This window comes from Falco punctatus, assembly GCF_963210335.1.
Source record: "Falco punctatus genome assembly, chromosome: 2".
Taxonomy (NCBI): Eukaryota; Metazoa; Chordata; class Aves; order Falconiformes; family Falconidae; genus Falco; species Falco punctatus.
In genome coordinates this window covers 62,118,046-62,133,693 of record NC_137581.1, presented here as the reverse complement: position 1 = coordinate 62,133,693, position 15,648 = coordinate 62,118,046, and the positions used below count along the sequence as shown (strand labels likewise).

General features: G+C 35.6%; 1 protein-coding gene across 1 annotated transcript in view; it reads left to right on the top strand.

The window, feature by feature from the left end:
• Window positions 1-1,553: 1,553 nt before the first annotated feature.
• The window catches only part of NALF1 (NALCN channel auxiliary factor 1), a 549,469-nt gene continuing 535,374 nt past the window's right edge, over window positions 1,554-15,648 (top strand). Inside the window, exon 1 of the mRNA XM_080377721.1 lies at window positions 1,554-15,648. This exon is cut by the window's right edge and continues 45,573 nt beyond it. The gene's annotated coding sequence lies outside the window, so the exon portion shown is untranslated.

Genomic DNA, 15,648 nt, shown 5'->3' with positions numbered 1-15,648 from the left:
TATGTGTACTTTACATTTTCAGCCAGAAATTAGTGCAAAGCCAAGAAGTTATAGAACACATGCAACTCAACTTGAGACTCTTCAGGGGAAGGTAATTTCAGGCACTGAGAACAGCCTGTGAAAGTAAATATTTTTAAATTTATTAAGCACCCTAATACTATAGAGATAGGAGAATGTAATTAATTCAATTCATGATGTGCTGAGCACATTCTGCCAAACTGATGTAGGTTTGCTGAATTAGGCTGTAAACTACAAGATCCTCTGGAAAAAAGTTTTGGGGAAAAAATCAAGCAACAACAACCAAAAAGAACAACATATGCAATTGGAAATGAAATGGAACTGAGAACTAAAGTTAGGCCAGATTCTGTGAGAGGCTGTGTATTTTTTAGCTGGTGCTGAGCATTCTTGACTCCCACTACAGCCATTGAGTTCCTAATGAGCTTACATCCTAGTTTAAATACTTCACTATGGAAGCGTTCATCACTATATAATCTCATTCCTGTAATGACTGCCAGTACAGCCATTATGCTAATGAGAGAGCTAGAAATGAAAGGAGATAAAAGGAAAAAAATTATAACTAAAATCCAGTTTTAATGCTTCTAGTTTTAGTTTAATTATGTTCTTCCAAAGAATTACGGCAGGATTAGGAAGAAAAGAGAGTAAATATTGTAGATTAAAGAAAAAAAAATGCTTTAGCTCTTCTCGTAGATTCAGGGGCCATTCAATATTCTCACTTATATTTTAACACTGAACTTATGTAGAGCCTCATCTTGAAAGATGTCCCTGCAGAGATGTTTTTGGACTTCAGAGTACTTTGGCACACTAGATGTCATTATGTTGGTTAATGGGGAGAACAAAATAATAGGGCTAAGAGAATCCTGAAGAGTTGAACTGGCAGAACAGCACAAGAAACAGAAAAAAATAAAGTGAAACACGAGTTCAAACCATTTGCTTGAAAGATAAAATTAAATACTGAAACAGAATAAATACTAAAGTATTCTTCAACATAGAGAAAAGTGAAAAGAATAGAATAGTTCTAGGATGTGTACATGGCCAGTTTCTGTGGCTGAATACTTTAGAGCAGATCCTTGTGAATCCTTTGGGCACCGGTAGAGCAAAAAGTCCAGTCTTAAAACTATCTTGGGAGAACAACTGGTGTTTGTTTTGGGTTTTTTTTATGCCCTAAAGACTGCAGAAAATACTACAGTGACTTGAGAGTGATTTTACCTTAATTAGAGTTGCTTTGTTATCAGGAATGTTGTTATCCAGCACAATTTAGATTATCAGATGCTGCTTCACTTCCTGCAATAGCCTGCACCACTTAGAGGGAAGTGAGGTAATGCAGAGGAAGTTTGAAGCCCAATTTTGACCTCATCCTGAAAACTCATTCTAGAGGTCAAGTGACTTTAGAAGGTCTTTCTCTTTAAGACAAAACTTTTGCCCAGAAGAAAGACCACATACATAAACCTTACAAACCTGATTCTTGTTTGTTAACATGCTTTCCAGAAACTTTGCAAGACTCAGAACTGTATGTTGAATTCTAACTATTTTTTTTTTTTTAATGACAGCTTTCCAGGTGGTGATGACTAGTCCTGAGTCATATTCCCATAATGTTTTTCATTCCATGACTTCAACTGTTTCCAACTTCCTATCCTGTCACATTCAGAAAAGTTGGAAAGCTTTTGAATACCTCTCAGGAGTAATTCTTTGTCATGATGACTGCACAAAGCCCTGCAAGTAAAATGATAGCAATAAATAGAACTTATCAAGTGCATGAAAATTGATGAAATAAACATAGGCTGCAGGAAGGAAAACCCTAAACAATGTGCCATTAAATTAGTTTAGGTCTACTTAAATGGCAAGTTAGAGGTAGTTGCCACATTACAGAACTCTCCAGTGAATCAATCTGAGTTTCTTTCTCATGTTACTACCCTGCATGAGGCAGAGGTGGCACAGGGACAGTGACAAATCTGGTGACACCCACAGGAAAAAGAAAAAAGCTTGAGGCAGAAAAGAAGTATCTAAATATGAAACAAGAAATATATCTGGAAAGGACATACACTTGACCTGGTTTGGTTTTTTTTTTCTTCTTTGTTTAATGAAAATATGAATACCACATTACCAAAAATGAAGTAACTTTTTTCTTTTTCAGTGCTTCAATAATATTGACCAAAACACTAGAAAAGTGTGTGTTAAAGAGAGCCAGACAAAATGAAACTGCTTTGTTTTCACCTGAAACTAAATATTAGAAGATGCAGTCTATGTTACCATTGTGCATTTCATCAAGATCTGGTTCATGATCTATGTTCATGATGATATGCAGGATATATATCAGTAGTATTGCACAAGTTGCAAAGTGGAAAACCCATAAATCTTGTGAGTCTCACCAGTATAAGAATTAGGATTTCTCATAAGAGAAAGGGGACAGCTTTCAAGAACGTAAAAGGTTAGCAAGGAAAAAATCTGATTCTTCTGTCTGTGTGAGATAGTAGAGGAAATAATGAGCTTAAAGTGCAGCAAGAAACTGTTGTAGATTAGGAGAAGTTGACCGAAAAAAGAACCAGATATTTTGTTGCAATAAACACCCTTAACTGCTGTCATTAGGAAGACTGTAGAGGTCTCCATTGGAGGCCTTAAAGAACTGGTTAGATAAGCATCATCAAAACAGTATGCAGGCATTGAGCATAACTGTAGCAAAAGTGAAATTCACAGAGAAAGACGCAGACTCTTTTGTCCTTATATTCTTTCTAGATGTACTTTTAATTACTTGCAATCTCAAATGTGAAAAATTTTTAAACATGCATTGTTAGTTGAATTATATGTTTCAGGTAACAAAACACAGTTTCTGTAATAGGATATTTAAAAATAATAGCTCAAACAAGAAAAAAAAAACCCACCCCACAATAGCTGTTGAAGCTTAGGAAAGTTCTTGCTTCTTGCATTTACACTTTTTTTTCCTCCACTAGACTGAAATAAGAACTAAACAAGCCCTGAGCAAGATTTGAACAAATTTTAATCAAAATTTAATTTCTCACATTTAGAGTGGAAAAGACAACAAGGGCCAGTGGGGGACAAAGATGTGAATTAGGATGTGTAACAGGGGAAAGAAATCAGATTTAATGAGAAAATACTTCTGTGCAAGCAAAAGGAAGTCTAACAATGCTGGCAAACTAAAACAGTGAACAGAAACAAAATAAGATTGCTCTGATTTGGGCATCAAGCAGAGAGAAGTAAAACTGTATCTTTTTATGCCAAAGAAATTAATTTAATCCAAGTCACAGAACAGTTTTTAACCTTTTTTGCAGAAACAAATTCTTCAGCTTGGAAATGCCAGTGAAGACTGAACAAATGTGTCTCCTGATGTTATACAGTCTTCAGCCCCCTCTAGTCCACCCCCACAATCCTTCATTTGGGAGAAATTCGAGGCAACCCCTCCTACTGCCCTTTCCCTTCCAATCAGCAAGAAACAGATTCCCAGATAGGTATTAAGCAGTCTTGAGATACTGAGTTCATTTTGTTTGCTTGTTGTTGTGGTTTTTTTTCTACAGTGAGAATACATTTGTTTTCAGTAAAGAAATTCCCTTCCCCAACCACCTCCAGTTTCCCTTAAATGAGGCCATTTGTTTTCAGCAGTACTGAATTTTCTTCCCTCCTGCAAACATGTTCAGTTTTTGCAGCTAGAGTACAAACAGCAAATGCTCACCAGAATCACTCACCTCTACTTTTTCCCTCCTTCCCCCATACCCTCAGCCCAACTCCTTGAACAAGCCCAGCAGCAGCACGCATATGTTATATGTTAAACACAGTCAGAGAGGTTAATATTCATTTGCATGCTGCCTACATTGACAGAAATTGCAGATTCAGAAAAAAAGGTGTTTATTTAGCTTGAAATCTTCTGAATTTCTCAACAGATAATAACACTTTGAGAAACTGCATAGCTGAATTTATTAACAATTTTTTTCCTCATGCCTTCCAACAATTATTGCTGTGTGTAACTAAGGGGAATGCATCTGCCTTTTCCTCCAAAAGGAAATATTTTTTTTCTTTTTCTTCTATACATACATTTTCATGTATACTTTATTCTTCTTATTTAACCAACATTGCCATAAATAATCAGTTCTGAAAGAAGCACCCTTCTAGCAACAGATAATGAGCAATGCACCTATTGTCTAAGAAAGACGCCAGAGACCTCCTGACAGAAATACGTAACCTTTATTTTGTGTTTGAGTGTTATATTCCTGCGGTGCTGTATAACCTTTGGCTTACAAAAAGACTGTATCTGTGCTCTTTATGCAAAAGCTTTTCTTTGTATTTTTAAAATTGGCAGCAGTGGGAGTTTTGCTTTTGCAGGATCTGGTTTAAGGAATACAATAACTAGGTTCTTAGAATGGAGCAAGATAGGAGAAACAAATATGAATACATACAGATATTCAAAAGTCATCTGCATTGGCCAAATTCTTCTTCTATAGAAGTCCAATGAGAGTTTTATTGCTGTCTTTAATGGAATCAGTGTTATTCATTTTGCAGTGCTTCTTCTGACTATTTGATATCTGAAAACATCCTTCCACAGCTCAGTGAATATTGAGCAGAAAAGGACAATGAAGATGAGATGTGGGATGCCTTCTCTGTGGTACAGACTATCTCTGGCCAGGTCTTTGTACTCAGACTATTCAATATTGACTTTTAAATAATAATGGAAAATTGTTGCTTCTTTACGTAACTTTCATAGTGAGCTTTGAATGAGCCAGGAGACAACCAGTTGTGCAAACATCAGTGTCACTGAAAGCATCACTGGTCTCCAAGATTAGATCAGTAGTCTGATTTCTCACTGTCTATTGTGACAGGTACAATATGCCTTCAGCTAATAATAGAAACAGCAGAAGTCCAGAGGTCAATTTATTCTGAAAAACCTATATTTAATTGCAAAATATCTTAAATATCTATATAAATGCTAAAAATTGAGGTGAATTCACTCAATCCAAGATACTGAGTTTAACAATAACTAATGGCAGTGAGTTCCATGGGTTGTTTGTGTAAAAATTAAAGGGCTTTTTTTCCTGAAACATGTTGGTTTTAATTCTAATGTGTTTCCTCCTTTCTTTTTCAAGATGCTAAGCCAAGTGAGAGCCTGATTATCTGAACTGGTTTTGTTTTTATGTAACAGCTTATGTTCTTCTTCTTTGAAACCAATCCACCTTCTTAAAAGCCTTCTGCCTGCACCACCACTATACTACTGTTTTCCATACAATTTCACAAGATGTTACTCTGATATTCCTCACCCCCACACCCCAAATCTCTTCATTCAGCTAGTTTGTTTTTATCCAGTCTATCATCCGCTGAACTCAACGTCCCAGGGTGGGGATGGCAGGTGGGGAGATGTGCTTATTTTTACAGGGGACAGCCTAGTCCAGATTTCTTAAATTCTTCATAAGATCTGAGCATCAGCTCAGGCTCAACATGGAAACTATGTCAGCATTTATCATATGCACGTTTAAAGTCCTTTTGAAAGTTAAATCCTAACAGGCAAATTCTTCACCAAGTAGGTTATATTAGAAGTTCAGGACAGAACAGATGATTTGGGGGTGGGGACACTACAGTCCAGACACTGGTTCCCACCATTACTTTAAAAATAGTTCTTCCTAAGATTTTGCAGCCGTTCCCTGGTTCCCTTTTACTGTAACCTAAACTGTTCTGTTATGAAAGAAATTTAATTTAAAATAAGTGAAATTGATTGTCTGAGCAATCTGCCTCCCACTAACCTCTCAAGTAAAGCCTTCAGGAGGAGTCTGAAGCTCCTAATGACCTCAATGGCTAATGTTTATATTACCATGCAGAAACAGCCCCTTGTTAAAACACCAAGTAAATTAAATTGCAGGCCACACAAGCTTTTAAGTTGTGTTAAAGATGAGAGGATAGCCTGTGCTAACTGATTTTGAAGAACCTGATTTGTTTTACTCAATACTGTCAACACGCAGTGACTATATACTATGATTTAAATGCTGATTTTAAATTGTCAAAGTTGAGTGTGAGGTTGTGTCAAGATGACAAAAGTTTATATGAGCAACACATTCTGTGGGTGAGTACTTAGTGACTGCAACTTCACTAATCTTTTCAAATTGTTTAGAAGGGACAATTTGTCCACTGTTATCACAAAGTGATACATTAAAATTTAATTGAGTCATAATTTCCCAATTAACCTTCTTGAAAAACACTCTTTAGGCCTGAACTGTATCAAATGAATGCAAGTCATGCAACATAGTTTTTTATTAAAGTTTTTGGGTTTTTACCAGATGTTTTTTTTAGCTAATCAGGAAAGCCATTAACTATACATGAGGGATGGTTCCCCCTTGATGTTTGTGTGTGTGTTTAGGTTCCAGCATTGACTGTAGTCTTGCATGTAATGACGAAAGCATAAAATGATACCTTGAAAGATGTTCAGGAAATTCCGGAGACTAATAGTCCATTGGAAAGTCCAGGCAAGTAACTTCTGAGAAGCACATGACGATGAGGACTGAAAGTAATGTTTTTCAAGAAGAAATGGGAAACATTTCTGAGGCAGTTTACTAGATCTCTTTGTAATGATTTCAAAAGCTTCCCTTTGCTTGGAGGTACTGGGAGCCTGGAGCATTTGAGCAAGGATGTTGATATGCTTCCAAGCATGCTTATACATGTCCTGAACAGCTAGATAACCAGCTTCTGTATTAGTTTTTAGGCAAAACAGTGTCTTACGTCCCATAAAACTTCAATTGTTGTATATGCAGGCAGGCTGTACTGGACCTCCTAGAAAATGTGGTTGTGATTTTTTTTCTTTTTAAAATGATTATGGTGCCTCCACCAACCTGCTGCTCATTCTTTTACTCTAGGGGGCTAGAGCACTTGCAGAGCCTACAGAAACAGAAAATTCAATCTTTATTCCACACGTATCGAACTGATTTCTCTCTCTCTAGGTGTCTGTCAAGTGCCAGTCTGTATGTAGCCTCAGTAGGGTGGGGAGTTTGCAAATTTCTTGCTGAATCTGGGCCATGGTACATCCCTTAATGCACGATTTCTAGGACTAGGAAAAGAGAGGTCAGAAGGTAGCTTAACTGTACCTTTATAGGAGGAGAAAAATGATGTCCACACCCAGGGTTATTTTGTATGAATCAGGTGTTTGGTAGAAAACAGAGGTGTCTCTCAACATGGGAGAGGTGTTCAGATCTCCCTGAATGGTTTATCCATTAAGGTCTTACATGAAGAATTAACAGCCACCATCAGTGAAGGAAAACATGCTTTACTTAGCTCTTCGCAAGAACAGTTTGTAGTCACCTACCATCGGTGTTCCTTTCTCCAGATGTTGATCAGACATAGAGGCATCTGTTTGCTGCCTTTAATGAGATGCTCAAACCCCAGATATGAGTGGAATTGTAGACACTGTCTGTAGCATTTACTGTTGGGTTGGCACCTCCCCACTCTCTCCAGAGAAACTTTAATTAGTCTTTCTTGAGGTACTTAAATATCATGTATATCATGTAGAGATTACAGGTATCTAACTTTGGGTTTTGGAGGCAGGGTCCTGAAAGGCGGTTTTCACAACTATCCTTCAATAGCTCTGATTCTCAGTCACTTGCTCTCTCATCAGCCCAGTCTGATTAAATAGGGAGTTAAATACAGGCTTCACTTGTTCTAATGACCGGAGCTCTTGAACTCTGCTTCATTTGAGCTATCTGTCAAGACATGACTTCCTTGCTGAACGTAGGGCATAGGGAAGTGTACCTGTAGATTTACATTGGAGATAAGCTATTTATTTCCTGTCGGTGTATTATCTGATTCTGTGCTATGCAAATCTCTCTCTTGCTGAGACAGTTTTTAATAAAAGTTGGTAACCGATGCCTGGAATTACTTTAATACTGATCTTATAGCAGCATTTTCTACTCCTTCAAGAGGACCTTCAAAATATCTGGCGGAACAAGGGAGGCTGCCATGATAATTTTACTTGCTGTAGTAGCTACTTCCAAATGACTAAAAATCCCACAAATACTCCAAAACCAAGAAAAAAATTATCTTCGATTAAATCACCTTGTGAAAGTAAGCTGGTGTCATTGGTGTGGTAGTGCAGCTAACCCAGGATAATATTTCTTATGAATAGGGACCATAGTGTTAGGCCCCTGGGAAATATGCACAGTAGATAAAATAAAAAAAAATAAAAAATAATAAAAAAAAAAACCCGAAAAACAAAACCCACAAAAAACCCTTGGCAACTATGAAAGCACATTTCTAGAATTTGGCATAATCTAGTTAGATTGTAGTTACCTCTTTCTTGAATAAAGGCTGGTGCTATTCATTTGATGTTGAGACAAATCAGAAACCCTGCTGAGAACTTTAATAAGATGCCTAACAAGGGAAATTCTCCACATTAGGCAGTCTGGCTAGCTGACAGTCACTGCTGGGCTATCTCAAGATGCTGTAATATTCCCCAAGTTAATATAATGGACATCTAGAATGGTTCAGTGAATTTCAGTTTTGTATAACTTTTATTGAGATATTATATATGTACACATCTATGCATATAAACACACACACACACACAAATATGGCTGTACTCCACAAGATGAAATAGGACAGCTGGATAAAGTTATATCGCCACGTAAAATGTTGACCATGGTACTAATCCTTCCACTCCAACATATAAAAACAAGCTCTAAAGGCTTGTGTTTTAGAGACAGGAATCTGAGATTTAAATGTTGCTGTTGTATGCTAAGAATTTAATTGAAAATATAACTTGAAGTGAATTTCTTTAGGACTCAAACTCAATCAACTTGAAATTTAACAAAGAAAGAAAAAAGGAATGAGTTTTTATTTTTTTATTTGAACTCTTTATACTCTTTCCCATTTTTTGAATACATATTAATACTTTTAAAACTAAAAGTATCTATGAAAAAAACAGAATCTTACAGTTTAAATATATTAATGACATTTCACAGGTTATTTTCAATGGAAATTGGTTGGAACTTTAAGTACAAACAAGCAGTTTCTATTGAATGACTACAAATCTGAAGCATTTCCAACAAAGCCCATTGACATTAAAGATAGCTTTTGTTTTGTGAACATATATTTGCTACAAAGATGGATGGGGAGGGTTGAAGTAATTCCTTGCAAAGAGGCCAGAAGGATTACGATATATGAAACATTTCTGCTAGAAGGGACTTTGATAGGAAGGAAAGAAGTACTGGAGAACATAGACTTTAACCTTAAAAAAATAGTTTCTCTTCATATCCAGCTTAAACATGCATGAAACTTTGGAACACATTGTTTAATGAGAGGGAGGTGCTGAAGCAGTTTGACAAAGTCAACTATTTAAAATTTTCACCTGTTTTTTTACATACTTCTCACTTTCTCAAAATTCATGCATCTGATCTTTGTCTTGCTAGGTAATTCGTATTTCTCCGTGCCCACCTAGATTTGACCCACAGATATCTTTGCTGCAGCTTCTATGCTTGTCAAGTCATCTCCTAGGATTTGTTCATGTTAGTTTGCTAGCAAATCCCTGCGTAGTTTTCCTTACCAGATATCTGTAAAGACAACTTAGGCATGCTTGACTTTACCATGGGTGTCATTCATGGACTTACCTTCCTAAAATGCCATTGTCTACTTGAAGCAGGTCCTGACAACTTTCCTCTTACAAGTGGGATATTGTTTGAAAATTTAAAATCTGTTGGATTTTAAATTGCCTGGATTCTTGTAATTTTACCTATTAAACCAGTTCTTGTTGTTTAAAACAAAATGCTGCTGGACATGATTACATTTTCTCTATCTTTAATATAAATAAAGTAAGCAGTTATAAATAGTTGATGGGAAGCTGTGCATGCATAGTGATTTTTAATTGCTGAGAAGTTTCAACTACATTCAGCTTGCAGCTGGCTGTATTGTTATTGTGTTGGTCACATTGTAGTTGGCTAACTTATTTATTGCCTTCCTAAATATATTTTGAGCTTTGAACTATGCTTTAATAAAACCAGATGGATTTCAACCTAAGTAATACATTTAAATCCTTTAAATATAAAATATAGATTTAACTCATTAAAAACATTGCTGCAGCTGTTGATGGTTACATTTATTATGTGACCTTCCTGTAAATAGGTAAAATGATACACATTGGTTTGGGGCAAACTATATTGTAATCCTTAGATGCGATTTTGTATGTAAAATGTTGGATCATACAAAGTTTGCAATGATGGTTTCGTTCATCTCAACAAAGTTCTGGGTTTATGCTTAACATACCCATATTCAGCAAAATACTTAAGTATGTGCTGAATTTGAGCAACTGCTTAACTTAAAATGCTACTATATAGCAGACAATATTACAAGCAGATTTGAATAATTTGGTGTTTTGTTATGCAACATTTATTCTAGTTTGAGCATAACTCTGAGAGTTAATCAGATAGTCTGTATCTCAAGCTCCTCTGAAAGTGCTGGTAATACGGTGGAGTCTATCCCTACTGAAATCAGTAGAAGGTTGGTCCATTGACACAAGAAAAAGCTGCACTCCACATAAAGGAGGAGAAGATATGAATATTTTACATATATAAATGAAGCATACTCCTTATTTACTTGATAGCATCTTATTGCCAGTTAATGACTGGCTGATATCTGTGACCTCTACCTGTCACACACCATACTCATATCTCCCAGTGTGACATGTTGCTGGCTGTTATGGTGGTGTGTTAGTTGTGCAGCTGTATGAGACTCCAGCCAGACTGCAGCTGTACTCTCTACCTTGATCAACATGAGATCTTACTTGACACTCACAGTGAGGATGCTACTTCATGCTCATGGTACCGGGAGCTTCTGTGAAAATTCTGCAGTTAAAAGAGAACTGCAGCGATTAGTCAAAGCCCCTGAGACAGTTAATTATTTATTGAATAAGAAAATACAATATTACACATTTTTTCCTCCAAACACATGGTAGAAAAAGAAGTCAGTGCTTCTGAGTCCTGGTAGTTGTGTTTCTCAACAGAAACTGCCACTTTATTGCTATTGTTAGCAGGTGGTCTGGTGGCAAAGATTTTAATAACTGTTATTTATTAAGTAGTACTATACAGCTGAAAAGTTGTACAATGTGGAAGGCATGTTTAAGAAGGCACAGGACACATACATAACAAACAGCATTAGTTTTATTCCAATGCTGTAAACATTTCAGAAAAGTTTTCCCTTTAAAAAAGAAGAAGGAAAAACTAATCAGCCATGGGGGTAAGTAGGGAACTGAGAGAATTATATAATACATATTCACCAAGTCCATCATGCTGTACTTATCTGATATTTTCTTTGATAAGGTATGTAATTTTCTAGATAAAGGACATACAACATTACTGGTTAAAATAAATAAGATAATGGAATAGTCTAAGAAATGTAGGGTACATAAAAAGCTAGTATAAAGATTATGTTTAATGTTGAATTGAAAGGAATTTAGTAATGGTACTAAAGAACTGTCACAGAGGTAAGTTCTGTTTAATATTTTAATTTCTGTCTGTAGCACAGAAACTAACAGTGTTCTGGTAATTTTTTTTATTTTTTTTTTTTTCATAAAAAAAGTAGGCGATGTTGTAAATATGTGTATAATGTAAATTTCTTAAAAAGACAAAATGCAATGAAATTTCTTGTTATGAAACATGATAACATTCGGTTCAGGATTGTGTTAATGGTTTCTGCTGTAAGACAGGAATGTGGGCTGAATAATGGAGGGGGAGGAAAATCAAGGGGTATTATTCAGCCATGAAGGATAGTCAGCGTAATGTGGTGGTGAAAATGGCAGAGCATCTTAAGATTTACCAGCTGTGATATTTCATTGAAAAGAGGAAGGAGTAACGCCATTGCAATATTCATGTGAAAACAGAGGTGTTTTGTTTACACAGCTGTAAAAAACCCACCAAATTCTAGGTGGAATAGGTTTGGAAAATATTAATCAGATGACCAGGTAAAAAGAGAGCCTATATTTTGGCAATCTAAAATACATGGCTTTTTTGGTGAAGAAAAACAAAGGTTGAGAATGTCTGTGGTTAAATCCAAGAAGCAAGCACCAACAGGGGAAAGCCTTCATTAAAGGATGACATTGAAAAAGTGACAAGAGAAAAAGGAATAGACTCAGGCCTGAATTTTCAAATTTCCAACCATGTTTGGAAGATGTTTTTGAGGAAAACTTCCGATAGGAATGGCAAGGCACAGAATTAAACTTGGTTTTTAATGGTCCTCCGTTAGTTCAAGAAATAGGTCATATGATTATGCATCACATATTTTGCCCTACCAAGAGGTGTGGTGGTGTTTTTATGGCTGATGAAGGAAATCAGAGATGGGAAAAGTCTTCTGGTTTTGCTGCAAAGAGTTGTAAGTAAGTGCAGCTAGGTTAGAAGTCACATACAGTTCACCTAAGTGTGTAGCAAGAATCAATTTCAATTGTCTTAACATGATTAAAAGCATGATGATTATATGTTCAGATCAGGTTTCGACTGGTTATTTCCTACTGATTTTAGTGAACTCACATCACTTTTCAGTAGCCAAATGCTGTATACCTGCACACTTATTTTTCAGGAGTTGCATCCAAGAACTAAAACTTCTTAAAGGTTTCTGTATCAAAATAAGACAGATATGGGAAAATAATTACCTTAAAGTGACATAAATTGATTATAAGCATTTTAAAAATGAATGTAAATTAATCCTCAACATTAGTGACTGGATTTAGGAATAACTAGTTTCATTAACATTCAAATTATGAAAGATTATTATTAATTTCCTTTTATCTGAGAGAAATTATTGATCTATCATATCTGCTTGTTTCTTCTTCTGTAAAAAATTTTGTTCCTTCACATAGACAGCTGAGGTTATCTTCTCTTCCTTTATGACACTACTCAGTCCACAACAGTTTGGATAACTGCTCTCTCTACTTTCTTTCTGTTATGTCCATTCCATATTGAAGCATTGTTCTCTTTTTCTTGTGTTTAGAACAAGATGAATAACCCAAAATAAATAATAATAAAATGAATCCTTCACAATATCTTTCCTGACAAGGAAAATGGATGTTCAAATATGGAAACTAAGACAAATCTTCCTAACACCATATCATCACATATTCATCATTGTTATATGAGAATGAAAGAAATTTTTACTTGGCAGCTCAGTATTTCTTCAAACATAAATCATTTTATCTTTGGAAAGGGAAAAGCCATCTCTCTTTTTTGTATAGTGCTATTCTTCCTTTAAAATATAAGGGTGATCATTGTTAAGCTTTATATAGTTTGGTCAGATGTGGAAAACATAAAGACATAAAGAATCAAGTAAAACAAACCATCAACAATGTGAGTCTATGTTAGTACAAAGATTTTCATTGTAATAGGAGGTACTAATGATAATGCAGGCTTGCCTACTTTGATCCAGATTATGTGAGCACTTTAGCTATAGATTGATTTTTAACCACTAGTAAATGAGATTAACTATAAGGCACCCAAATAAATCCTCCCCAAGCATTACAGAAGGAAAGAATGTTCTGCAGCTTAGTACCCAAAAGGCATAATATAGCAAATGAACCAGGTGTGACGGTTGATGCTCCCTCCCTGAGACCTAACCAACACATTTGCAGCACTTGAAACCTATACTTGAAAATAAACAAAATGTGAAGTTGATGAGAGTTTAATGAAAACAATACCTATATTCAATTAGTTACAGTGGAAGCTCACTAATTTTCACTTGGCTAACTCCCAAACTCCGTAATTTTAAAGAAAATGATCTTTTCCCCTTCTTAACAAAGATTTAAGAAACAGAGAGTCATAGGAATACTGTATCAGTAAAAAATTACTACCTTTCTAAAATATATAGTATTATACAACAGAGTATGTACACCTATCTTGCTCCATCATCAGAAATGGTAACTTGTAATACTTTGGATGTATTATTTGTTATAACTCAATAGATTCAGAAGTTTTATTTCTAACACAGTTAAACTGGGACACATTTCTTAAAGCAGAAATGTGAAAACCTCTTTGTTCTGGCTGTTCACATTGTTAGGAAGGACTAGGAACAAAGCTCCTTTGACAGTGTCAAAAATTTAATTGAGCCCTTTAGTGGTCTATTGTTCTTGAAGGACTGAGATATTTAATATCAGTTTCCTAGGTCTTAATTTTTAGTCTTGGGAGTGCACTCATTCTTGAGATAACTGGACTGAAACTACCTCATAGCAGATTTTACTTTTATTGCACTAAAACTGGATTAATCTCTAAAATCATTTGTATCAGGTTGCTTACAGCATCTGACGGGGTGCACATATAAGCAAGAAGCACTTTGTACAAATCAGAAGCAGTGCTCAGACCTAAAATAACTCTTAGCTATTTCTTCTTTTCCTAGAAATGATCAAAGAGAAAATGTGGGATCTAAACTAAACTATAGTTGAGTTCACACAGCAGGATTAAACAGGTACAAAATAGGTAGCTCATTCTGATGAAAAGATGATTCAAGTTGCTTTTTATTGAGAGAGCAGTCCCTAGGTATGTTAGATATAATTTCAAGCACGTATTGGTTAATTAAAAAAAAAAAAACAAAAAAAAAAACAACCAAAAACCAACAACCAAACAACTACAACACAATGCTAACATCTTTAAATTATATCTAATGGAGCATACATTTACCTTAACAAATATGCATTTATTACTCACTGGTACTTTAAAAAATAAAACCAGAAATATCTTCCAGTGGAGCAAAAGATCTTTTCAAAATAGGAAGTTTCACTAGAAGTGACAGAGAGAATTTAAGACAGAAGATTTTCCTAATCATTGATCTTCTTTTGAAAATGAAATCAACAGCTCTGCATGGAATCACTTAGCTTAATTGTCACAAAGGATTTAATTTTTTCAGTATTTTTATCCAGGATACTGTCTTCAGTTTTATGAAATTAGTTGTTCGCTTAGGGTAACATTCTGGACTAATCTGTGCCTTTTTCATCTTTTTTGCAAGAATTAGCCTTCAATGTGCAGGCGATTGATAGCTGCTGCAATTTATATAGCACATTTTCTTCTTTCTTTCTTTCTTTCTTTCTTCCTTTCTTCCTTTCTTCCTTTCTTTCTTCCTTTCTTCCTTTCCTCCTTTTCCTACACATAGATTCAAGAATACTTTCATTGTGCTATCTGCATAGCTGAAGGCATCTCTGTTTACTCAGAAGTTGCAAACCATATTCAGTGCTTAATCGTACTCTTTATGGGCTCTCCACAATGGTTGGGGGTCATCCCCCCTGCCCCCTGAATGGGAACAATCAGTCATTTGGAGTCCCAAGCATCTTAGAAAACAACATTTTGTGATTTAATTTACAGTCTTTGTGTTTATTTAGTAGTGGCCAATCCTGAAAATCTTTTTCAATGTAGGAAGTCTTTACTGAGAGTAAGTCTCCCACTAACTTCAAATACATGAAATGGTACAGTGTATTATAGAGGACAGTATGGCTATATATCTGTCAGGATATCTCCCTGTCCTTAATATTTACCCTAAGCTTTGCGAAGTGTGGTTACTTCTCCTGACAGTTTTACTGAGACGTAAGGGTTAGTAATCTAAAAAATTGCTGCTTTGAACTGGTCTTGTATGATATTCAGCAGAGAAGGAGACAACAGTTCCATACACAGATTCTGTGTGAGAATG